The 27,208-nt window shown below is 34.5% G+C and overlaps 1 protein-coding gene across 4 annotated transcripts in view; it reads left to right on the top strand.

Moving 5' to 3' along the window:
* Positions 1-27,208, top strand: part of LOC126777049 (oxidative stress-induced growth inhibitor 1-like) — a 47,273-nt gene that overhangs the window by 1,705 nt on the left and 18,360 nt on the right. The window contains exon 1 of one of the 4 annotated variants that reach the window (XM_050499902.1): positions 1,469-1,485. The exons of 1 other annotated variant lie outside the window; for it this stretch is intronic. The gene's annotated coding sequence lies outside the window, so the exon portion shown is untranslated. Of the gene's footprint in view, positions 1-1,468; positions 1,486-10,870; positions 11,002-27,208 lie in introns of those variants that run through there. 2 more of the 4 variants (XM_050499901.1, XM_050499899.1) reach the window with 2 other exon arrangements.

Below are 27,208 nucleotides of genomic sequence, written 5' to 3' on the forward strand. Positions count from 1 at the left end.
CTAGTGGCAAGATAAAAGACCACTGATCTCAAGGTCCTGGGTTGAAAACCCAGGTCGAGCCGATAAAAAGTTTTTTAGTTTTTCTGTCGAAAAGTTCTCAGTAGTAAGTCAGAAGTGTAACACACTCCCGGACGTCAAACAGCATGTAAAGCTGTTCTACGTCTAAGCTTTTACTGGTCGGATTGAATTTGCCGTCCCACCGGATTATTGGAGTAAAAAAAAGAGAGTGCACCTGTATTTGAGCACGTACTTGACATCACTGACATAAATTATATAAGCTTATATGATGAATTGGATGAGGTTGACAATTTTCATATGATATTGGGTTTTTTTGATTAAATGATTGAGTGCAATAGAAAGCAAGGTTACTCCTATTACAAATATAAAGTAACGAGAAACGTCTAGTATTTTGTTATTTATACGATAAGCTTACTACCCAAGGTTTCGATAAAACAAGACGATCACAGGAGAAGAACATTCAAGATACGACATACGACAATATACGACATATAAAAACTAAAGTTAAAAAAAAAACTAAAAAGTTATGTTATGGGGGTAAACAAAATAAAAAACTAGGTTTTATTTTATTTATTTTTATTAAAAATAATGTCATCACGCGGAATGTCGGAGTTGGTAGTTATTGAATGATTTTATATTTAAAGAAAACCGTTAAAAAAAAATGGTTTCAACAAAATCGAATAAGCTTTGCGTGTACGCATGATATACGGAGGAAAGCAAATTCATTTTTATTTACTAGTCACATACTGGTGGTAGTGCTTTGTGCAAGCTCGTCTGGGTAGGTACTACCCACTCATCTGATATTCTACCGAAAAACATCAGTACTTGGTATTGTTATGTTCCGGTTCGAAAGGTGAGTGAGCCAGTGTAATTACAGGCACAAGGGACATAACATCTTAGTTCCCACGGTTGGTGGCGCATTGGCGATGTAAGCGATGGTTAACATTTCTTACAATGCCAATGTCTTTAGGCGTTGGTGACCGCTTACCATGAGGTGGCCCATATGCACGTTTGTCGTATAAAAAATAATCTAGTCACCAAACGCGACTTTGTAAGCCTCCATAAAAAGAAGCGAAGAATTTGCTGGCAAATGCCAATTTGCCTACCGACCTATATACTTCAATTACGTCATAATTACTCTTCAAAATATTTTGCATATTTATATTTCTCAGAATATAATCTATTTATGTTTGCGATAAATATTTAAAGATAAGATAAATTTTTTCTACAAGCTGATTCCTGTTGATCCGTCCATGTAATTTTTTTCTCATTATTCCAGCACTGTTTATGTTATGCGTATATTCTCGTCTGATATGATTGCCTATGATTGCCTCGGTGGTCTAGTGGCCAGAAATGAGGCTGCAGATTCCGAGGTCCTGAGTTCAAACCCCAGGTCGGACCAATAAAAAGTTATTGGGTTTTTCTCTCGAAACTTCTCACTAACAGTTAGGAGTCTGAAAGCTGAAAGTGAGTACACGCCTTAATTATTAATATATTTTTAATATATGTATATTGGTAATCGATTAAATCCATTCAGCGTGTCCAGTGCGTTGAAATTAACTGCGATTTGTTTGGAATGATAACAGCGCCAGTGACAATAATCGGAAGTCCATATAAATCACTACTTACATCAGTGATATACAGTAACAATCTGTTAATGACCCACTGCTGGACTAAAGCCTCCTCTCCCTTTTGAGGAGAAGGTTTGGAGCTTATTCCACCACGCTGCTCCAATGCGGGTTGGTAGAATACATATGTGGCATAATTTCCATGAAATTAGACACATGCAGGTTTCCTCACTAAGTTTTCCTTCACCGTCAAGCACGAGATGAATTATAAACACAAATTCAGTGATATAGAATTAATAAAAAACTTTCCGTCTAGACATACTGAAATTAATTAAACATCAATACTGCTGAAGTAAAGTACGTTAAAATCTAAAGTAACGTTAAGTGTACGTACATATCGGATTAATATTGTAAACCTTATCGATAACATAGAAATTATGGCTTACATTTGACATACATGGTATAACATACCTTCATACATGCAAGGCAATATAAACTTTTAAGTGAATGTATTAAGGGTGTATTCGTATTAAAACGTTCTCGTAAAACATGACAAGTTTCCAATTTAATAACAAAGTGATGTTATGGTTTCCAGCAATTACAAGACGAGTCTTGTACATGTATGAACGTTGAGATTTGGTCTTGAACTTGTTTTAACTTAACACCTTCTGCCTATGTATCTGAACGCACTATAAATATTACTGCATGGTCATAATCTAGTGTTAAGCTGGCAGCTCCGTCAGTCTGGGTTGGGTTTTTAAAGTAACTGATTCCTTTTGAATGCCTCTATTCCCCACATAACTATTATTTTATCATTAATTACACTCGCTGGCTAGAAGCAGTAAACACCACGTAAGGTTTTAACGGAACGTGTATATACATCTTTGCAAGCTTTCTCGTATGAATTATCATTTGCTTAATTTATCTATATTCTAGTGAAGAAGAAAGTCATAATGGAAATTGTGTCAGATTAAATGCTGTCTCATTTTCAACTGGCGTTGATGTAGCAAAATGAACTGTAAACCTTCTTTAAGGGGAGATGGTGTCTTTGGCCAGCTTTGATTTTTGGTAATTTCCCGTAACAGCCTGTGAATGTCCTACTGCTGGGCTAAAGGCCTCCTCTACCTTTTTGAGGAGAAAGTTTGGAGCTCAAGTGCGGGTTGGTGGATTACACATGTGGCAGAATTGCAGTGAAATTATACACATGCAGGTTTTCTCACGATGTTTTTCCTTCACCGTAAAGCACGAGACGAATTATAATCAAAAATTAAGCATATGAGAATTCAGTGGTGCTTGCCCAAGTTTGAGCCCACGATCTTCGGTTAAGATTTACGCGTTCTTACCACTAGGCCATCTCGGCTTATGATAATTTTATAATTAAGTAATGAGAAGGGTAATTTTGTACCAATTTTACCCATACAAAGTCATGACGGGCAGCTGAAAAAGGTAGCGATAAAATATTTATAGAAAAAGTATTTATATATTTATGGGACTGACGTGCCTGTATATGACAAAAGTCCGTAAATTATATAAAGCATAAAAAAAAAGTATTTATATATTAGTATTTGTAAATATTGATGCGCATTTATTTAAATTATGTCTGTCCAAGTGTATTATTGACAATGTTTTATGACATGACCTAATCGTATAGATGTCAGGTTCAAGAGTTAATCGTTATCAGCAAGATTTCCGCTCAGTCACAGATAGATACACGATTAATAGGGGAAAAGACTGACGTTTTTCTATGGTCAGTAGTATTTCGCGTCAATGTTCTTTCTGATTTTGAACAATTTCCTGTATCTCAATGTTGTTGGTGAATGTTAAGGATTTTAGAGAAACGTCTGTTAAGAAATTTCGACTTGTAAATAGAACGTTAAAGTGTTTCTCCTTTGATAAATATTAATCAAATAATGCCTCCTATTTTTATCGAATTAAAAGAATATCTAAATCTGCTATCGTTTTCGATTTCATATAATTATGTTATCAATTTCTCAATCAAAATCCAATACAAAAGTAATAGCAGCTAATCGTCCCGTTGCGAATACTAAGGAGATTCTGTATTATAACTTGAAAATGGCGATCCGTAATGGAGGTGACCGGATTAATGCAACACCCCCAAGGAAGTCAACTGGCCCACATTCCGAGTCAATGAAATAGTCAACTGCACTTCACGACGTCAAAAGCTTCTAATAAGATTATGATGCTGGCTGGACATAAAAATGTAGGCACATTAAAATAACATTAATAGAAATTAAAGATACGATATACAAAGGCATGGACAACACGTCTATAGAGATAGAAATAGAAGAAAGGAAAAATGAGTCCTTTTGCTGGGCTAAAGCTTCTATTCCTTTTGAGAAGATTTGTAGCTTATTCTATTACATCCATGGATTTAAACGTGCAACCTTCGTTTAACAGTATATTTCCGCTGAAACTTAATACAATAAATGGCTATTTGGTACATAAATATAAAAGTTAAGACTTATCAAGCTTTTGTTAAGTTTTTTGATGGTAGATCATTGTGCAAGCTACCACTAGCTAGCTGTGTAGGTACCACCATATCATCAGATATTGTACTGCAAAATAGCAGTACTCAATATTGTTATGTTCCGGTTTCAAGGGTGAGTGAGCAAGTGTAACAGGCACAAGGGACGTAACATCATAGTTCTCAAGGTTGGTGACGTATCGGCGATGTATGGGATGGTTAATATACAGTCCGCCTATTCCTATATACACCTAGTCTATAAAATAAAACACAATAGTGCTGATCACAGACGGTCACGTCAGTAACAGCCTGTTAATGTCCCACTGCGGGGCTAAGGCGTCCTCTCCCTTTTTTAGGAGAATGTTTGGAGCTTATTTCACCACGCTACTCGAATGCGCGTTGGTGAAAAACACATGTGGCAGAATTTCAGTGAAATTAGACACATGCAGGTTTCCTCACGATGTTTTCCTTCACCGTCAAGCACGAGATGAATTATAATCACAAATTAAGCACATGAAAAATCAGTGGTGCTTGCCCGGGTTTGAACCCACGATCATCGGTTAAGATTCACGCGTTCTACCACTAGGCCATCACAGGCTGTCACTTCAATATATACCAATATCGATTAATCTTGATGTTATTGTACTGTCATCTAATAATCCCACACACTGCCTCTATGGTAACGCCACATATGTACACACGGCAGTACATTGACACTAACTAATGGTGGACACAAAAAATATTACCAGTTTTGTATTGCTATACATATGACCTCAAACGTGGTCGCCGAAACGAAGAGAAAAAACAATTCCATACGTACATAAAAACATTTTTATAATGAATGATTTTCGCAGCGCACGCCAAATAATGACTTGAAATTACACTTTGGGTTACCTTTTTGTAATTTGCGTGAGGATCTTTTTTTTTTAAATATAACCCATATTACTGGCTGATAATGGATGTTTCTATATATACAATTTTTTTTTAATCGGTTACGTTGTTTTTGATTTGATTTTTTGTATGTTTATTATAAATAAACATACAAAAAATCAAATCTTGATGACAATGACGTTACAAAAGTTCTCGTAAGAGAACTTGAATAAAGTATGTTTTAACTTTGGCTGTGATAATATTGTAAAAAAAGGACATAACATATGGTGGCATAAATACTCAGAACATTAATTTCGAACGTGTAACGATGTGTCCGTTGCATGTTTTTTGTTGATACAATGACTTGCAGAACATAACTACTTAGAAACTCAATAACTAACGACTGATTTAAAATTAGAATCATGCAAGATTACCAAGGATTTGAAGGTCATTTTGTAAATATATATATACCATCTAGTTTCCGTGAGAGGCCTGTGTGGGTGGGAGGTGTTTGTACCCTATTTCCTTTACAGAACCCCTAACAACGTGCGTGCAAAGTTTCATGATGATCGGTTGAGTAGTTAAGACATGCAAGCGTAAGAAACAAACGAACTTATTTATAATATTAGGTCCTCACTACGATATTACTACATATCAAATTAGCGCTTTGTCGTACTGACCACTTTGATCTGAAATATCTCCTCTTTGGTTAAGAAAAAATTCAAATTTATAAATTCATTTATCTGGTACATTTGAGTTTTGAAACAGTCATTCATTTGTTTTTTCCTCATTATTTTTTTCTTTGGCGTCTTTTATTACCGCACAATGGAAAACATGAAATATCGGTATATTTACGAGTACGAGTTCTACCGTGGCACCAGTGCTGCAGAAACAGCTCGAATAATTAATGATGTGTACGACGCTGGTGTCGCAAAAGAAAGCACGGTACGTTTTTGGTTTTCGTTATGGAAATTTCGACCTTCTGAACCAACCCCGTGGACGGCTGGAGACCAAAGTGGAAAATGAAGAATTAAAGGCTATTGTGGAAGCGGATCCATCACAAAGCACTTCAGAGATAGCTGCAGGTTTCGGGGTAAGTGATAAAACTGTATTAATCCACTTGAAGCAAATCGGGAAAGTAAAAAATCTTGAACGATGGGTACCTCATGAATTGAGTGAATCGAACTTGTAAACACGCGTCGACTGCTGTGTTACTTTGCTCAACCGACACAATAATGAAAGGATTTTAAATCGAATCATTACTTGTGATGAAAAGTGGATACTGTACGATTATCGGAAGCGCTCGTCGCAATGGCTGAACCCTGGAGACCCAGCCAAATCCTGCCCTAAACGAAAATTGACTCGGAAAAAGTTACTTGTGAGTGTTTGATGAACTAGCGCCGGTATCGTTCACTACAGCTTTCTAAAATCTGGCCAAACGATTACGGCAGATATCTACTGTCAGCAACTGCAAATCATGACGGAAGAACTAGCTGCTAAACAACCGAGATTGTTCAATCACTCTAGTCCACTGCTGCTACACGACAACGCAAGACCACACACAGCACAACAAACAACCACTAAGTTAGATGAGCTACAATTGGAATGTCTGCGACATCCACCGTACTCCGGAATTTGGACAACTTCTTACAAGGAAAAAAATTCAACTCCGATGCGGCAGTCCAAACCGCCTTCAAAGAGTTTATTGATTCTTGCCCCCTTGGTTTTTTTAGTAAAGGGATCAATGAACTACCTATGAGATGGCAAAAGTGCATAGATAACAACGGTGCATACTTTGATTAATTAAATATATTTTACAAAAAAAATAACATTATATTCCTCCCGTACAAAACACCAATTTCATATGTAAGGACCTAATATTAGTAAGGATTAGTAGCCCGGTGAACTTATCAGAATCAAAACTTACTGTTCCATTACATTTGATAGAACTGAATATTGCTGTCTCTTTCTCTTTTGTAGTGTTGGTGCTAGGGCTTTGTGAGTTATACACATTCGGCATTACGTCTACAAATTATAAATTTATATAAAATGATATAATTTTTGTAGTGAGTCAGTCAGTTTATAAAATTTTTCGTAAATATTGCGGCATCGATCAATTCATTACTGTTTATATTAAATTGTCTTTCCGAAACAAAGAACTTTTATATCAATATTGTCCATGAATAAAGTGCTCGGAATGATAACAGTCGTAATTTCATCAAGTGTATTGTCAAATTAAACAATTAAAGTATAACAAGTTAATGAAAAGCCGAGATGGCTAAGTGGTACAACGTGTGAATCTTAACAATTATCGCGGGTTCAGAAACGGCCAACAACACCATGCATTCTGAGGAGTACACTCCCTTAGGACAGGTATACTCCAGTGGCAACTTTGTAATTTTTCAACAGAACAGCTTACTGTAAACTATTAAAACTATTAGCCATGGGATATGGAACCTTTTAAGCCAAACTTTATAATTTAGAAATATGTACTAATACTATCAATGAGAAATTAACTCCATCTGTTACGCTGAAACGATTTTCAAATTTGATATGAGCAAATTTGAACCCGAAAGACATGGCTACTTTTTGTATAGAAAAAACCAACGTTGGCAAAAACTTGTTAAATATAAAATTACAATAAAAACTTTTAGATCTGCATAAATCTTTTGTGGCGTTTTTATTGCAACAATCAATATAGTCATGGCCTTTCCAACGAACCGAGCGGAAGTATTGATTGAACTTGTTTTAAATCGCACAGATTATAAATAATGTCGAAGCACAATATTTGACCTTGTTAACTTTATATGTATATATATTATTTAAATCTAGAAAAACGTAGACTGGTAAATGAATGTTGCATACAATGAAAAAAATTAATGATCCACTCTGCTGATCATTGAAATTCTGCCACATGTGTATTCTACCAATCCGCATTGGAGCAGCGTGGTGGAATAAGTTTCAAACCTTCTCAAAAGGGAGAGGAAGCCTTAACCCAGCAGTGGGGCATTAACAGGCTGTTACTGTTACTGCTGATCAGAGAAATATTAGGTTCTGTCTCCTTTGACCAGGCAACATCGTCACATCAGTCTTTCTTCATGGCCAGCAAGCACTTCGAAGAGTCCAGTATGCAGCACTAGGATGTAACCTGCCTCTCTTGTTTGAGATACAATTTCCATTTTTAAATTACTTCGATTTGGAATACAGGCATTAAATTGTCTTAGGAACAAACAAAATGTGAAGAAAAAAATATATATACATGTATATAAGTATATATATAGTAAATTCAAGTAAGAATTCTGAGGCACTTTTGAATTCTATTACAGGATTAATCAAAGCTGCCGCCGCAATTTATTAATTTGGTTTATGTAAAGTCTGTCTCGCATATTAGATACCTCGTTATTTTTATATTGCTTATACATCTTATTATAATCTTCCGAATGTCTTGTCCATATAGTTTAATATCTACGAGATAACACACAGACATTTTGACAAGCCGGTTGGCGTGGTTGGTAAATACTTGCCTTTCACGCCGAAGGTTGTGAGTTCGATTCCCACCCAGGACAGACATTTGTGTGCATGAACATGTCTGTTTGTACTGACTCTGGGTGTAATTATCTATATAAGTATGTATTTACAAAAGAAAGTAGTATATGTAGTATATCAGTTGTCTGATTTCCATAGCACAAGCTATGTACAAGCTTAATTTGGAATCAGATGACCGTGTGTGAAAATGTCTCAGGATATTATTATTATTACTTTTATTCCTATAATACCAAACAACATATAAACAACAGCAACGCAGCAAGCCCTCCGGTGTTGTAAGTGTCATTGGGCGGTGGTAGTCACTTTCCACTAGGTGAGCCTCCAGCCCATTTTCTTACACAGAGTTACAGAAAACTATTAATTAAACAACAAATAATGTACAAAAACGGTATTATCGCTTATAGCGATCTCTCACAGACCTTTAGTGATGTGGATGGTGACATCCTGTATCATCATCCTGAGGTGAGGTTCTCAGGTCTGAGGTGTTTACTTCCGGTTCCGGACCGGTGGTAGATTTATGACAATCAGTAAGTAAGTGTAACGCTTCTATATTGAATAAATATTTTTGACTTTGAGAAACTTTGGTGAATGAAATTTTGTAAGAGAACATGTAAGTGAATTTAAATATGCACTTGTATGCATATAACATGCAGATATCTATGATAATATTATAAATGCGAAAGCGACTCTGCCTGTTTCGCTATCACGCCTAAACCACTGAACCGATTTTGATGAAATTTGGTACACTTTACAGGTGGTGAAGCCGCGGGCGAATACTATTATAAGTATAAATTCGACATCTTAAATATTTAGTTTGTTTTTATTAAAGCATACTTTGATGTAAAATTGTTTGAAAATGCCGATAAAACCACCCAAGTTTCGATTTTTTATAGTCTTCATCAATGCACGTGCTATAACCTTGTACTGAGGTTGATTTAATTATCTATACAAATGTTATAAATGCGAAAGTAACTCCGTCTGTCCGTTACAAGGCTAAACCACTGAACCGATTTTGATAAAATTTGATATGAAGTAAGCTTGAACCCCAAGCACACATATGCTCCTCTTTTGCCTACTACCCGGCCTTCTCCCCTGAATATGCGAATACTAGTAACACGTAAGTAGCTTCTGATAATGATAGCTTAAAATTGTTTGCGAAATTCTAAATGTGATTAGAATACTAATGCCGTGTGATTATAAATATAATGATAAGAATTAATTTACGCTTTTCGTTTTAATTGTATGTGACGTAGTCAGGTGGCGAACGATTCTATCATATTTCATCCATAGAAAAGGCAAATAAACAACTTGAATGAATTAAGTTTATATTGGTCGAGATCTTGTATAATCTATGGTCTAGCTTGTGACGAATATCCTTTAATATGACATTTTAACATACATAATATTTTTATGAATTTTTAAATTTACATTATTAGATAGCAGCGCCAGTATAAATAAAAAAATGTAATTGTATGAATTCAAAAAGAGATTTATTTATATAGATAATCCTGTATTGTATAATACGCCTTATCTGTTAATACTTTTTAATACGAATTTCTAATTAATCTGTTGGCAAATGTCGTTTCTATTGATATCAAGTACCGCCTTAAACGTTCTTTTTTTAAATGTACATACAAAGTCAGTAATAATCTATGGTAATAAGTCTAACGAAGTTGAATGCACGTTTTTAAATTTAGAACGAAACTAAACTATCAAGAAACAGTTCAGACATAAATTACAATTTTAAATTCGGAAGTCAAGTGTCGCACTCGCTTTGATCGTTTAAATCCATGGAACAGATATAAATAGAAGTGGCATAAACGGTGATTGGACACTGGAGAATTGCACAATATAAACATTATATGGTGCAATACACGCATTGTCATATTTATTGGTGTAATCATAATTTAAAAATGTATGTAATATATAATTTCATGACTATAAAAATATATTACCATTAACGGCTTGCTATGTCCGCCGCGGGGCTTAACCATAATTATATTGTTTTATACGTGAAATAAATATGTAAGTAAATTTAAAGTTTTTATAACATATGATAGATTCAACCGATTTTGATAAAATAATAAACTAAAGATTCCTTGGAATACTCCTTATAAAAATTTCCTGACAAACAGGCAGACAATTGATATTTTTGTGTTTTTGATAATGTTATACTTTTAATAACTTTCAATTAAGCACACTTGACAGAACTGTTTAATTAAAAAATTACACATTATTTTTACACACAATTGTAAAAACTTTTTCGTCTATACTAGTCTAGCCATCGTTTCATGTTATACTAAATATAATTGATGTCATTTGTAAAACTGTGTGTTCCGAGGTTGACTCAGAATATGATTAAAATAATCAGTTGCCGCGTGAACGCGTAACGGTGTGCACGTATCGTTCGCTGCAGAGTCCGCTCTACGTTGTTTTTGTATTTTAATTTGTTACTGAAAATTTAAAGTGATTAAGAATATTTATAATACGTGAGTTTAATTTTTTCATTTTATGGTAATTGTTTTTTTTTAATTGATTTTTTTATTGTACAAATGAAATATGTATTAAGAGATGCATATCTTAATTTTTTTTCAATAAATGGGCAGTTTATTTTAATTGTGGAAATCAATTCAATTATTATATTATTTATTTTGTTAAATTTATATAAAACTTTTTTTAAATTATTATTATTTTTAAATATTATTAATCATTATTCGAGATTTCATGCAGGTTTTTTTTTACGTGAATTGCATTTTTGTTTGCGTCATTGTATAATTATTTAAAAGTAAAATATATATATTTTGGCAAACGATTGTAAAGATTTGTAAAGTTTTCCAAGAATTGACAACAATTTTTTTTGAGTAGCTTCCAAATTATGAAAAAAAATCTCAATAATTACAATAAATATTAAATTATTTTTTTCATACAGCAATGAAAGAAGGTATACCGAATGATCTTTGAGTTTTTAATTTATACTAATATTATAACTGCAAAAGTAACTTTGTCTGTTACGCTTTCTCGGCTAAATGTTTGAACCGATTTTTGATAAAACTTGGTATGTAGCAAAGTTCCACTTCAAGGAAGGACATAAGCTACTTCTTATGGACCTAACATCGGTAGATATATATATCTAACCCAACACGCGGGTGAAGCCGAAGATATTTAATTTATATAATTTAAAACCACCAGTTCTTATAGAATAGTGAAATGCTATAAGAACTCACTTTATCACTCACCCGTGAAATGTTGACAACCGACTTACGGTGATCTATTTTTCTAATGTTATAATTATAAGGGGCATTGTCACATGTCATTTTCTTGACATTTCACGACCGATTTCGAAGTGAATTTCGAGTTTGTTCTTACAGAATAGACCTACGTGTGACAATACAGTAATAGCCTGTTCATGTCCCAATGCTTGGCTAAGGCTTCCTCTCCCTTATGAGGAGAGGGTTTGGAGCTTATTCTACCACGCTGCTCCAATGCGAGTTGGTAGAATAGACATGTGCCAGAATTTTAATGAAATTAGACACATGCAGGTTTCCTCACGATGTTTTCCTTCACCGTCAAGCACGATATGATTTATAAACACAATTTAAGCACATGAAAATACTGTCATGCTTGCCCGGCTTTGAACCCACGGTTATCGGTTAAGATTCACGCGTTCTAACCACTAGGCCATCGGCTGATGACAGATCCTAGGCCTAGGCTACGTGTGTCAGTTTTTTGTTATTCGATAACGATAAATAAAAATAAATTCGAAAGTATCCAGTCTAGAAGTTTCCTTCAAACATTTTTCATTAATTTATCTAGAAAATATTTTAATATAGCTTAATTGAAAGTTTTCGCACCTGAGTCGGTACTTAGCGAACAACCAAAATAAACCGATAAAAAATATTGTCATGAATAACAGATTATAATCTGTGTAATGTATATAATATGATTATATGTGAGGGTTGGTTTTGATATTGGTACGATAGCGTTAAATATATTGGTGATTATGTAGTAACTAGAAACTAAAGATCGTTTTATCTTTTTCTGTCATAATGGATTTGACATTCGAAAGAAGAAGACAAAGCATTGTTTAAATAATCACCCGCTAAAAACATTTATCAATAACGCCGGCATCTTAAAAAAAAAAAAACAATTTTTTTTTGTTTACAGTGTATTATTAAAGTTTTTTACGAGTCGTTATGATAAAAATGAATTATCAATTATTAAAACCGTATTAGAGCAGCGTGGTGGGTTAAGCTAACCTTTTCTTAAAAAGCAGACGTCTTAGCCATGAAAAATATTTAGAGTAATAAAAGCTTTGATTTAATTCCACTATTGGGAAAGCAACTTAAAAGTGTTTTATATTAATGCTCAAAAGCTCGTAAATAATCACGCTTAAAATTCATCTCGTCCTTTAGCTCAGAGTATAACAAAAATGAAAGTCTTAGATCTTGGATTAGCATGGTATTTTTCATCTATGCTTAATCCTTATCTGTATCGAATCTGTCTTTATATATTTTTTAATATTCATGTAATATGACGAATGCACGTCTTACAGATTGATTTCATTTTTACATCCTTTATCAATTATATTATATATTGATAATGTTATCACGAAACCAATTACAACGTCATCGTCGCTGATAACATGATATGTGATCATGACTAAGTGAAAATAACTTGCATCATATTTTATCAAGTCGAATGGCTACTCGAAACGATTTTGTACAGGTGAAATTCGTTCAAAGCTTACACCCCACCTACACCTTAATTTTTTTTAATGCTGTAGGTTGTTGGACGTACAAGTGGGCCACCTGATGTTAAGTGGTCACCACCACCCATATACCTTGGCGATGTAAGAAATGTTAACTATAATAATAATAATATCCTGTAATATTTTTCACATACGGCCATCTGATCCCAAATTAAACTTGTACAGAGCTTGTACTATGAAAACCAGACAACTGATATACTACATTTTTTTTTTTTTATAGAATAGGAAGGCGGACGAGCATATGGGCCACCTGATGGTAAGTGGTCACCAACGCTCTTAGACATTAGCATTGTAAGAAATGTCAACCATCGCTTACATATCCAATGCGCCACCAACCTTGGGAACTAAGATTTTATGTCCCTTGTGCCTGTAATTACACTGGCTCACTCACCCTTCAAACCGGAACACAACAATATCAAGTATTGCTGTTTTGCGGTAGAATATCTGATGAGTGGGTGGTACCTACCCAGACGAGCTTGCACAAAGCCCTACCACCAGTAAATAATAATATACTATTTTTCTTTTGTAAATAATACATACTTACTTATATAGATAATACATACTCATATAGATAATACATACTCATATAGATAATTACAACCAGACTCAAGACAAACATGTTCATCACACAAATATCTGTCTTGGGTGGGAATCGAACCCACAACCTTCGGCGTGAAAGGCAAGCATCCACCAACCACGCCAACCGGCTCGTCGGTTAACTACACCTTAAATCGCCAATGCGCCACCAATATTGTTAACGAAGAAGTTATGTCCATTGTGCCTGTAGTTACACTGGCTCACTCATCCTTCAAAACGCAACAATACTAAGTATTGCTGTTTAACGGTAGAATATCTGATAAGTAGGTGGTACCCACCCAGACGGGCTGGCACAAAGCCCGAAAACCGAAACCGAAAGAAAAAACTATATTTCCAATAATCAAACACGCCATTTTTTCGCAAATTCATCATGAACACCATAGATAAATACCATATAGATATAACCAACCAACGTCATCGCGTCAATTCAATATCGAAGTTGTTTATTTATCTTTATTCATCTTGTGGTTGCAAAACGCTATAACAGTGAGCATTGTGTCGTCTCATTCCGGTTTTACTTGATATGTATCTCATCCTAGTTAAAGCCTCTTTATTTTAGTTAGGAGACGACAATACTTTGTATCATTAAATATATATACAAGAAGTTCTTTCACAGAGTACCGTAACCGTAACAGCCTGTAAATGTCCCACTGCTGGGCTAAAGGCCTCCTCTCCTCTTTTTGAGGAGAAGGTATTGAGCTTATTCCACCACGCTGCTCCAATGCGGGTTGGTGGAATACACATGTGGCAGATTTCAGTGAAATTAGACACATGCAGGTTTCCTCACGATGTTTTCCTTCACCGTAAAGCACGAGATGAATTATAATCACAAATTAAGCACATGAAAATTCAGTGCTGCTTGCCCGGGTTTGAACCCACTATCTTCGGTTAAGATTCACGCGTTCGTACCACTGGGCCATCTCGGCTTTTCTTTTTTTTTTATTATAAAATAGGAAGGTGGACGAGCATATGGGCCACCTGATGCTAAGTGGTCACCAAACGCCCTTAGACATTGGCATTGTAAGAAATGTCAACCATCGCTTATAGCCAATGCGCCACCAACCTTGGGAACTAAGATTTTATGTCCCTTGTGCCTGTAATTACACTGGCTCACTCACCAGAGTACAAGAAAAAAATTGGTTCTAAATTTCATTATTCTTTAAATGAGTTTATATATTTAAAACTAAATGTCTTATTCAAAGATCAGTTTATGTAATCAGAACAGTCACGAATTTGGGGCTCACAGATAACCAAAGCCAAGTTACACCATGATATATCATCATGTAGCCCACTAGCTCCTGTACCTTCTATCGTCACAATTGCACTTGCTAATCAAACAAGCAATAAGATGCGGTCGTTTAAAGGTCACGAGATTAATTCCCCGATGTACCAAATCTATTAAAGAATTGCTTCTCTAACGCTTGAATAAATTAAAACTACATTAATATCACTCCCAGACGTATATTTACCATGGAACAGAGGCAGAAGAAAAACAGTCCATTCGATTATCGAAATGTGTTCTGTAATTCAAACGAGTTCTTTCTTATTTTGCCAGTGTTACCCGTTCAATATATAAATTCTAGAAAAAAGGATAAGAATAATTGGAGTTACTGCCTTGACAAAATAAAAAAATATGAATCTTTATAAATAAGGATAATATTTTAATCTACATTTAAAATAATAATACCTACATTAACATCCTAATCTTAATCATGGTTGAAAGAAAAAACTTGCCGCAAATGTTGTCTCTTTACTTAAAATTATATTTTGATGTTTTTTTTTTGTCTTTTTATTATTTATGGTCTTCTATTCTATCTTTGGTCGAAATAAATGATTTTATTGTTATTATTATAATACATCAAAATATCAGAAGTTTAGTTTGGTGGCAAACACAGGAAATTAAATTTGGAGTCTTTTTTGACACGTACCTACAATATATTACAGACTGCCGTCAAAGTTTTCAATGTTCGTTCTTAAGAAGAGTGAATGCTATTCGCCGAGGCTCATTTATATTAATACATAAATCAATACTCCATGAATCTTGAAAAACATTGTAGGTGTGTATTTATTGGATGTATTTACACCTTGTTGCGTTCCGGTTTTGTCATTTTTTTAAAATAAAAGCTAATTATAGGTAGGCATTTGTACGCCTTTTGTTTGTATGCTTGTTCATATGTCCCACCTGACGGTAAGTGATCACCAACGTCCATAGACATTGCCATTGTAAGAAATTTTAACCATCGCTTACATTGCCAATGCGCCACCAACCTTGGGAACTAAGATGTTATATTCCTTGTGCTTGTAATTACACTGGCTCACTCACACTTCAAACCGGAACAGAACAATACCAAATACTACTGTTTTGCGGTAGAATATCTGATGAGTGGGTCATACCTACCCAGAGGAGTTTGCACAAAGCCCTAACATCAGTATATCATCTAATTTAATAAACTGACCCGGATACCCAACCAGAATTGTTCGTGTGCGGACAATGCCTTATTTCACTATTTTAAATATAGTGTGACAACTATACATAATAAACTAACCTCTGACCACTGCGGTCAAAAAAAATCCGTTGGAGATAAAATAATAACTTATTCATTAAAAAATATGTAAACCCACAACGGCCACGACTATTAAAAAAAGTGATTCGTTTTGGAAATATTGTGAGGCTTTTAAATACATACAAATAAACGATCCAGAGATTTTATAGCTCGTATAATATTACGTGTAATAAATAAAAATATATGACATATATAAATGGATAAATAGATAAATGACAAGTACCAGGATCATTAAATTTAGATACCGTTGTTAGTGATGCGTTCACGAAGTTAGGAATAGTTTTTATTCGGATCAATAGTCGTTTTACTGAGATAATAAAACAAAAAGTACATAATACATCTATGTCACTTCTATAGTAATCACTGTTCTGTGCTTATAATTGTCCCGTCTAAGATTGCTATCGTCTGAAACTAATGACTTCAATTACAGACCGACAAAATGAGATGCGCAGCGTAAACTAAGATAAAAAATTGTTACTATTTTCTTTCAAATGTTACAACAATTTAATTAATATTACATTGAAACATAAATATTATATCTAAGTTAAAACATCTTACACGTTAACACAGAAATATAACTATGTCAATTTTTTTTTGAAGTCTCTCCCGATTCCCTCCCGACGCAAAGCTGCCCATAATGCAGGCCGCATTTCCGGGCTGTACGGCAATGGACAACCTCTGGGCCAAGTAGGACCCGGAGCGACTGTCAATTGTTACTATTGTGACATTGAAATTTGGTAAAGACCATCGTCGATCATATCGAAATATAGTTTCAACTGCAATCGATTTTATTTTCAATCGATACAATTCATTATTTTTATAGAATAATTACAAATAAATATGGTTATATGACTTTTTGGGATTAGAGAATCGAGTCAGGTGAATAACGCAAAAATATTTTAATGGCGTTCTGTTATTAAACCGCTAACGGTACAACCTAGTGACTATGAAATATATTATATATATTCCATACATTCCGATTGTTTCTAAAAGTTTTTCAATCGGTCTTTTTCTTTTTTTTTATGAAATAGGCGAACGGGAAAATGGGTCACCTGATGGTGAATGAATCACCATCGTCCATAATCATTGGCACTGTAAGAAATATTAACCATTTACATTACTAATGTGCTACTAACCTTGGGAACTAAGATGTTATATCCCTTGCGCCTTTAGTTACACTGGCTTACTTACCCTTTAAAAGGAACACAACCATACTAAGTATAGCTGTTAGGCGCTATAATATCTGTCGTGTACCTAATCAGATGGGTTTGCACAAAGTGCTATCACCAAGTTGGTATGTAATTGTCTATGCTGTTGCCGTCTGCTTGTATTGATTATCTATGGGGCATGTTAGTGGGGTATATGTGGAAGGTCGCGGTGTGTTGCCACAAATTATATCAAAATAACATATATTCTTTTATTTAAACGTAATTAACGTTGTCAGTATAAATATTTTTTAAATCTACAAATTCTTAAAGTTCTGTAACGTGTTGAAATGTTGATAACGTTTAGCCGAAAAGCTTCGCCGAAGATTTACTCTCCGACTACGTTGACATAACCCAGGTAATATTTTAAATCATATCAGGTACAAAAATATTATGTACCGTAAGTCCATCTCAGAAGATCTCGTTATCCTAAACGTAATGTTTGTCATAATATCAGTTTTATATACTTATGATATATAACTTACTTCAACACTGTAAAGTGTGCCCGTTTCTCGAATTGCAACTTTTTACAATACGCCAAGATAGCGGAACCCACATTCCGATTAATGCCCATCTCACAAAAGGCAAGCCCTGGTACATTAATAACTTGGCTACTACCGCGAAATTCGCAGCGATTAATGGTATTGATACGGAACGTGTAAGGTCCTCTTTTTATAGCGCTAGATATTTTTTGAATGTAAATAATATGACACGTTAGAATGATGACGAATTATATTTAAGACCTCACCGATTTCGACAACAATAGCCATTATCAAGGGTAACTCGCTAATTGAACTGGATATCTATTAAAGTGTACAAGTGTATGCACAAAATCAAGTGCATTCCCTATTTCCTTTCATACCGTACCGTACCGTAACAGCCTGTGAATGCTGGGCTAAAGGCCTCCCCTCCCTTTTTTTGAGGAGAAGGTTTGGAGCTTATTTCACCACGCTGCTCCAGTGCGGGTTGGTGGAATACACATGTGGCTGAATTTCCTTGAAATTAGACACATGCAGGTTTTCTCACGATGTTTTCCTTTACCGTAAAGCACGAGATGAACTTGAACACTGCTAAATTCTAGACTGCAACAGAAAATATGACCTTGTAATTGTCTGCTCTGGAATTTTTATCCAAACCTTTTTGATATATCAGTATAAGCTAGATTTTCGGCTAAGTTTGTCATATGACCGTCCCAAGATACGCGAGAAACCATACAATTTGTCACTGCGATAGTAGTAGTTTCACATTTGACTTATTTGTAAAACGACAATTCAAATGATCTTGTTAAAGCCAATAAATATTTTCTTTATTCAAGTAAAAATACTTGAGTACGTAACAAAACTAATAAAGAGAAATTTGTATGTATGTGTTTTAAATATTGTTGCATGATAACTACCTGCAAAGCGCAGCTCAGATGTTTTTATTTTATTTTTTTATGTATAGTATCGGTAGGTGGGCGAGCATATGGGCCACCTGTAAGTGGTCACCAACACCCGACGCAACGACAATCTTGCACAAAGCCCTACCACAAAGCCCTACCAGTGCGCTTGTAAAAAGGGTTTACACATCGTCCCCGTTTGGTACTAAATAACCACTACACGTTCGGACCCACGTGTGAACTCTACTTTTTGTGCCGCTGTCTATTTGGATGCTATCGACCAGCTTAATTTCGATTTTATATAAACTAATGCAAAGTACACATTTCTCTGCTTTGTGATTCACCAGCTGTCCATTTGAATATTATATGATCGATATGAAAACTTAAATTTATGATATAATTATATCCACATACATAAAGACTGATATCATCATCAGATATTCTACCGCAAAACAGCAGTACTTGGTATTGTTGTGTTCCGGTTTGAAGGGTGAGTGAGCCAGTGTAATTACAGGCACAAGGGACATAAAGTCTTAGTTCCCAAGGTTGGTGGCGCATGGGATATGTAAGCGATGGTTGACATTTCTTACAATGCTAATGTCTAAGGGCGTTTGGTGACCATTTACCATCAGGTGGCCCATATGCTCGTCCACCTTCCTATTCTATAAAAAAAAAAAAACATTTTATTTATATTAGGTATGTTGATTTCACTCAATATTGGAATTGACATTAATTTTAAACTTACTATTACAACATTTTTATAAAAATCTCGTCATTTCGTTATTGCCTGATGGGTTGAATATATATATGTGATAACAATTTCAGGTTTAACTCCATCGAGCACCATTCAGTTCGCTATTCATCAATTCGCCAGTAAATGAATATATAACATGATCTTGAACGAAATTCTATCTCATACGTCTGTATATAGCCAGCATCAACCAGTTCTGAAACAGCCGAATTAAACTTTTTTTTAAAACTTCTCCCAAATTGGAAAAATTTTGGCAATTTTGGAATAGGAAATAAGTCATAACAATAAAGAATCAAATTTTTTTTATTGCCAATAGGCAATTTGTATGCATGTGTTTTAAATAAAATGTTCTAATAGAACAATTCCAGTTTTAGTTGTAAAAACAAATAAATAAATTGTCAAAGAAATAAATTGTTTGCGTCACTTCGTTTTCTATTTGCTTTTAATAGATTCTATTTAATGACAACGTACGTCCTTTATTCAGTACTTAGAATTGTAAATCGTGTTTTATTCAAATGGTTTTTAATTAACAGCTACTTTGTAAGGTTAAAGCTTGGGTACTTTAAAAACCATTAACAGCGAGACTTACGAATCAAGATTATTTGATACAGACTATAAATATTAGCGGTTTTTACCTATAAATGTTGTTTAAGGGGGTGGTTAGTTGAAGAATGATGTGTCTCCTTTTAAATAAGGTCAATGATGAGCAAGAAATAAATCTGAGTTTAACTTGACACTCGCTAAATAACACTTATAATTAAGATGACAATGATTTCAGTTGTGTAAGAATGGAAATCGGTTTCTGTTAATTAACGTCCAGTGTAAGCCGCTGGATGTAAAAAGCGCAAGGTCGGCTGTCGTCGAGATCTTGGTGGTGTTGATCTTAGGAGATAAAAGGAACCTTTCTTTTTTCTTGATTTACAGGGCACCTGATTAAAATATAACATTTTATATATAAATAATAAATATAATTTAATGTGTATTACATGGTGCAAGCGCTCCGTTGACGTCACACAATGAAGAAGTAGGGTACGGCTGGTTTTTAGTAGGTATTCTGGCAGTCGGCCAGGTGTCCAGCATACCCATCCCCGTTGACGGGATGAAGGAGGTGAATGAAATCATTTTTAGTCACAAAAAAATTGTATATTAAACATTAACGTACACTATTTCTTTCCCTTGAGGTCAATTCAAATATGTGTGAAACTACATTTTATTATCGCATTAAAAGAGGCACTTATTTAGAAATTGCAGATAATTTGCACTGTAATACCTTCTATGTTAAACATAGGTTCCACTGGAAGACAATGCTTTTTAGCATTTTATCTACCTTACCTCATATCAGAAGCTCGTCAGTTTGTAAATAAAAAATTCTTTTATTACTAATTTTTTTTTTTTGGCACATAATTTATTTGTTTCTCGTCTAAACGAAATCACGGATTTTCTTCAAAAATCAAACTTCACATATTTACACATGTGCCCTTCAGGTTATTTCGGTTATCAAGAATATAACATGTTTTTAACTAAGCCGTAAGTTGCGTCAGAAATCTGATTCAAATAGATTTGAGATGGCGGCCTTTCACGCCGAAGGTTGTGGGTTCGATTCCCACCCAGGACAGACATTTGTGTGCATAAACATGTCTGTTTGTCCTGAATCTGGGTGTAATTATCTATTTAAGTATGTATTTACAAAAGAAAAGTAGTATATCAGTTGTCTGGTTTCCATGGCACAAGCTCTGCTTAATTTGGGATCAGATGGCCGTGTGTGAATAAAGTCCCAGGATATTATTAAAAAAAACAATGAGTTCATTAAAATAAACGCAATAGTATTATTATTTTTGTACTCAATACCGTGTTCATTTAATATAGCAGGGCAAAGGAAAACACTGAAGTAACTTGTGCTCATTAAAGTACGATTCACATAAAACGCGCCGCATCGATTCGTGTCGCAATGCATTGTACATGGCATAAGAAACGCTCGCATGCGACGGCGGACGAATGCAGTCGACTATGTTCCTATATCCAAATATGGGCTTTAAATATTGACTGGGCAGTTTAATTTCCTTTACCACATGGAAATGTGCTGCGGCTAGATGCGGCGTGTTTGATGTCAATAATACTAAACCTACACTGGAGTGACCCGGCGCAATAACCTTAAAAGGAGAGGAATTCTCTGCCCAGCAGTGCAACATTTACGGACTTATTTTTAAACTATTGTAATAATAGGTACTTGATTTTTAAACACTATTTAGCAAGACAAAGTATATTGAGATATATTTATTTGGCACGCTATATATAAAGAGATAAATGGTGTGACTACATAACCGTATAGTATCTTTCTCGACAAGCGCGTTATAGATCTTGATAGGTAGTTTTTCCAATTAATAAAAGGCGTAGGTTTTATGTAGGTACGTATTCGTACCTACATAAAATAAGTGCGAAAGTGGTTTTAACTCTTTGTTTGGTTGTTTGTTACGCTTTCACTTTTTAACTGCTCTATCGATCATCGTGAAATATTGGAGACACTCAGCACATACAGAAAAGGATAAGTTGCGGGCGGAAATATGAACAAAAATGGGCTTAGAGTAAGAAAAAAGAATGACTAAACTGTTACATTACAAAACGACATTTATTCACCCTTTAACCTTTTACATTTCATGAAAGGGGGGTTTTAACCCCTTCCCCCACCCGCCCACGTGTACCGGCAACGTGCCAGACCTACACGTGAACTGTAATTTTGCTGATGCGACATGCATTTATAATCATTCTATTCTAGCATTCTGTTTTACAAAGTATATACAGTTGTCAGTTGCCAACAAATCTATTTTCCTAACACGTTTTGGATTGTCCTTGAAAAATCCTAGTGAAAGCGATGATTTGGCTAGCAATTAATGCTTTTCTACACATTTTTTTATAGTATAGGTAAGCGGACGAGTATATGGGCCTGGGCCAATGTTCACTAACACCCATAGACATTGGCATTGTAAGAAATGTTAACCATAGCTTACATGGCCAATGCGCCACCAACCTTGGGAAATAAGGTGTTACGTCCCTTGAGCCTGTAATTACTATGGACCTATGGAGTTGGTCGCTAGTTATATATCTAGATGATATAAATAATTTAGTAAATGATTTGTCACAAATATATAGGAAGGTACTATTCCTTTACGAATCATTTGAATTTAAGGTCCTGAGATTAGCTTGTACAAACAATCGAAATCTTCACATTTATATATTCTTATTAATAAATACACATGAACGTTTGTATTTTTGTCCTTAATACTTTTCGAAACCGTTCATCCGATTGTGATGAAAATTTATTGAATTGTTCAGTGAGTATCCGAAAAGGTTCCTGATTAAAAAAACGTTATAACGTTTTATATAAAACGGTCTGGTGGTAAATATCTGCAGTTATTGCATGTAAATGCTTAAAGATAATAAGCATTTTAAATTGGAATATTGTGTAACGCTAAAAGCGAGTGGGTTAGTAGTAACTTATAATAGTAGTTTGATTATGTGGAAAGCTGTACAGCATGTCGGACAATCTGACCAGTTCGCTACGATTAATGTAAGAAATTTTGATCAAATGAATAGTTTTAAAACAACACTTTTATTTTACGAAGTTTAATATTTCGCGTCGGATTTAGAATCGATACTGCCGATATATGATTTTTTACTGGCATGTTTCTTATTCGGAAATAAAAAAGTACCTTTAACATATTTAATTCAATTAATGTTTTATTTAATTTTTGTTCTTTAGATTCATAATTAGGTCATAATGCTATTTCCCAGTTTATGTTAATTTAAATTCAGTTACATATTTTTTTAACACACGCTGTTATTTAAAGATTTCTTTTTCGTCACTTAGAGAAACTTAACTAAACTCTTACTTGAATATTAAGTTAGTCTGTAATTGGTATATACTTTTAAACACTATTTTAGATAGAAATTAAGAAATGTATTTCTTAATATAAAACGTTGGCTTCCTAATAAATAAATAAAAGTTGATTTTTCAAAAATGGAATAGGAAGGCGGACGAGCTTATGGGCTACCTGATGGTTAGTGGTCACCAACGCCCTTAGATATTGGCACTGTAATAAATGTTAACTATCAATTACATTGCCAATACGCAACCTAAGATTTTATATCCCTTGTGCCTGTAATTACATTGATATCTGATGTGTGGGTGGTACCTACTCAGACGAGCTTGCACAAATCTCTACCACCAGTGATTATTTTTTTCAAAATCGTGTAGTGAGATTTTTTTCATTAAAATGGGTCTCTAGATCCCAGTAGGCCATTTTCGCTTCTCCTAATCTTGGTATTTGAGCACCATGTTTTAAATCGAACGAACAAACATACATGTATGATAGTAATTTTATCTTCTTTTACCTTTTACTGCACTGAATGTAGCGTTTGTGTTGGCAGCGTATGTACAAGGCGTAGACTGAAAAGCAGCCTGGCTGAGACTACGACCATTTCACCAAATTATCAAATATCATATTGTTAACTCTTTTTTTATGGTTTTGTACCTTAATTTTTTTTGTCTTTGTTTCTTTTTGGTGAATAAAGTTATTTATTTATATATATGTAAAAAACAAATGATACCTTTATCTTTTTGTGACGTTGTTGAAAGGTATAAACCCATTCAGCGATATCTCCTATCTTATCTGTTAATACCACTTGACACATTACTTTCGTCACACCAAATACTTCCTCAAAAGGCTATCACAATATAGTTATATTAAAAAGGGGCGTGGTTTGGGGTGGAACAAATTTAACTTTAAGAATAAATAAACGCATGTACAAAAAACTATATTACGTCACATGTTACTCGCCACCAATATTATAAAGACCGATTATATCCGCAGGCCTTAAGAGATCCAAGGGTACTGAGCACTTTTTTTTTTTTTTTTATAGAATAGGAAGGCGGACGAGCATATGGGCCACCTGATGGTAAGTGGTCACCAACGCTCTTAGACATTGGCATTGTAAGAAATGTCAACCATCGCTTACATATCCAATGCGCCACCAACCTTGGGAACTAAGATTTTATGTCCCTTGTGCCTGTAATTACACTGGCTCACTCACCCTTCAAACCGGAACACAACAATATCAAGTATTGCTGTTTTGCGGTAGAATATCTGATGAGTGGGTGGTACCTACCCAGACGAGCTTGCACAAAGCCCTACCACCAGTAAAAAAGCACTGACATTTGAGGAACTTTCCATTCCGACTCGATTAGAATAAAATTATATTATATTTGTAGGCCTAAATATAAACGGTCCGTATGTCCGATTACATTACGAAAACGGGTGATAATCAACCCAAAAATATTTTTTAATGTGTTAAGTTTCATTCATATATCACTCATTATATTTATTATTCATTCATTCTTTAAATGCCCACTGCTGGACATGTACCCTAAACGGTGTCACCCCGAACCCTGCTGCCCTTCGAATTCATTTTCCCGCTGTTTTCTTTAGGACTAGAATTCGACGACAAGAAAAACGGACTTAGAAGTCTATGGATTTTTTATAGAGCACCGCCCCTGATCTTCTAAAAGAAAATATTAAATACATTAAAAGTCGCTCGAATAAAAACATTTTTAGTTATATAAAAGTTAAATAACGGCCTGTTTTTTTCTCACTGTTCCCAATATCTGATCTGGATTTTATTCAACCAAGCTGATACGGGTCGGATAAAAATGCAGGTATCCTCACGATGATTCCCTACACCGCTGAGCTGAAGGAATAGATGGAATATTAAAACAAATTACCCATATATTTAATAATCGCATGAACATATCGTTTGTTTTTAGTATTATATCATGTATTGTACGGACTCCATATAAAGAATATTCCAGCAATTAGCCTGAATGGAAACATTGTGGCGTTCATAAATTAACATTATTTATAGCGAACGATTTATTTGATAATATGTCATATGTCAGTGGTGTAAGATTGCGGTTTCAAATGGAGCGATAACATGACACAACAGTAGTTTTGTAGAACTCACTTCGTATGTCACTCGTGAAATGTTGGAAACGGATAATCGTGATACGCTATTTTGATGCGTTTGTCGCTTGAATGTTATAATTATTATAATCAATATCGCATATCACTGATATTTCACCTGTTACGATACGTTCCTGATTCTATTCTGATCCAACTACCACCGACCCGCAACCGGATCGTGCATTAGGAATAGGAAAACGGTTATTCGGCAAACGATTACGTTTCGATTCGATTGCGAAAGTGTCAATTTGTTTGTAGAATGGGTCTTCAGATACAGTACGAGTGAATAGCTGGCGTAATTGTTTACCTGTACCTCATTATGTTAAACAATTTTAGGGGAGAACTCGGATGGGGGTTGATTAGTTCGAATAATGACAATATTGAAGAATATTGTCATTATTCGAAATTATTCGAAATAAATTCAAAAACTCAATCCTTAATATGAATTACATTTTTACAAAATGTATATAATGTTTCATGTTGTATATAAAGACGAGTTTTGTATAACAAGTTGGTGAAAACATGCTTGTTTAAAATGACAATTAGTGAAGTCCCTGAATCCGGAACCAAACATAAAACTGCTACAGAAGTCAATGAATCGTAACAATTAGTTTTGGCACTATGACAAACATGCTTTATTTATATAAAAAAACAAACAATATATGTAATATGTAACAAGAAAAAACAATACATCTTAAAAATTTCAAGATACGTCTATGTTTAATCCGCATATGTACATACATATATGAGTGTCTATTTATAATATATATTTATATTTTAAATTGTCCACTGGTGATTTGACCAAATAGGAAGACCCCTGGGCCTTTAGTTATAGCTCACTCAGCCTTCAAACCAAATCTCAACAATACGATGTACTGCTGTTTAGCGGTAGATCGTGAGTGGCTGGTACCTATCCAGACGGTCATCATATAGTAGGGCTATCTATCCAAATCTATCGCTTCTAAACGATCAAGACAATAGCATATTGGCTTTTGATATGAAACACGCGTATTCAGATATTGCCTGACCTTTGATATTGAACGTCATTGTAATTATAAATTATCATCAATTCATTCTGTGTTGTAATTTAAATTTAAAAAAAAAACGTGTACGATTCAACTGTATCAAATCTGATATGAATATTGATTTCCACAGTCGAGTCTTAATTCAATGTTTAACTTAACTTAATTCGCACTGCGAAACTATGGAATGCTTTGCCTGAGTCCGTATTTCCTGATAGATACAATGTTGGTGTCTTCAAATCCAGAGTAAACAGGTTTCTTATAGGCAAGCGTGCTACATCCTAGACCGTGTCGATGCTTAACATCAGGTAAGTCAACGGTCAAACGCTGGCGTATTAATTGTAAAAAAAAAAACTAAATTTGAGTCTACTAATCTACGATAATATTAAAATACTACTGTATTTTAAATACTACTATTACTA

Source organism: Nymphalis io, chromosome 22 (assembly GCF_905147045.1).
Source record: "Nymphalis io chromosome 22, ilAglIoxx1.1, whole genome shotgun sequence".
In the NCBI taxonomy this organism is placed as follows: Eukaryota; Metazoa; Arthropoda; class Insecta; order Lepidoptera; family Nymphalidae; genus Nymphalis; species Nymphalis io.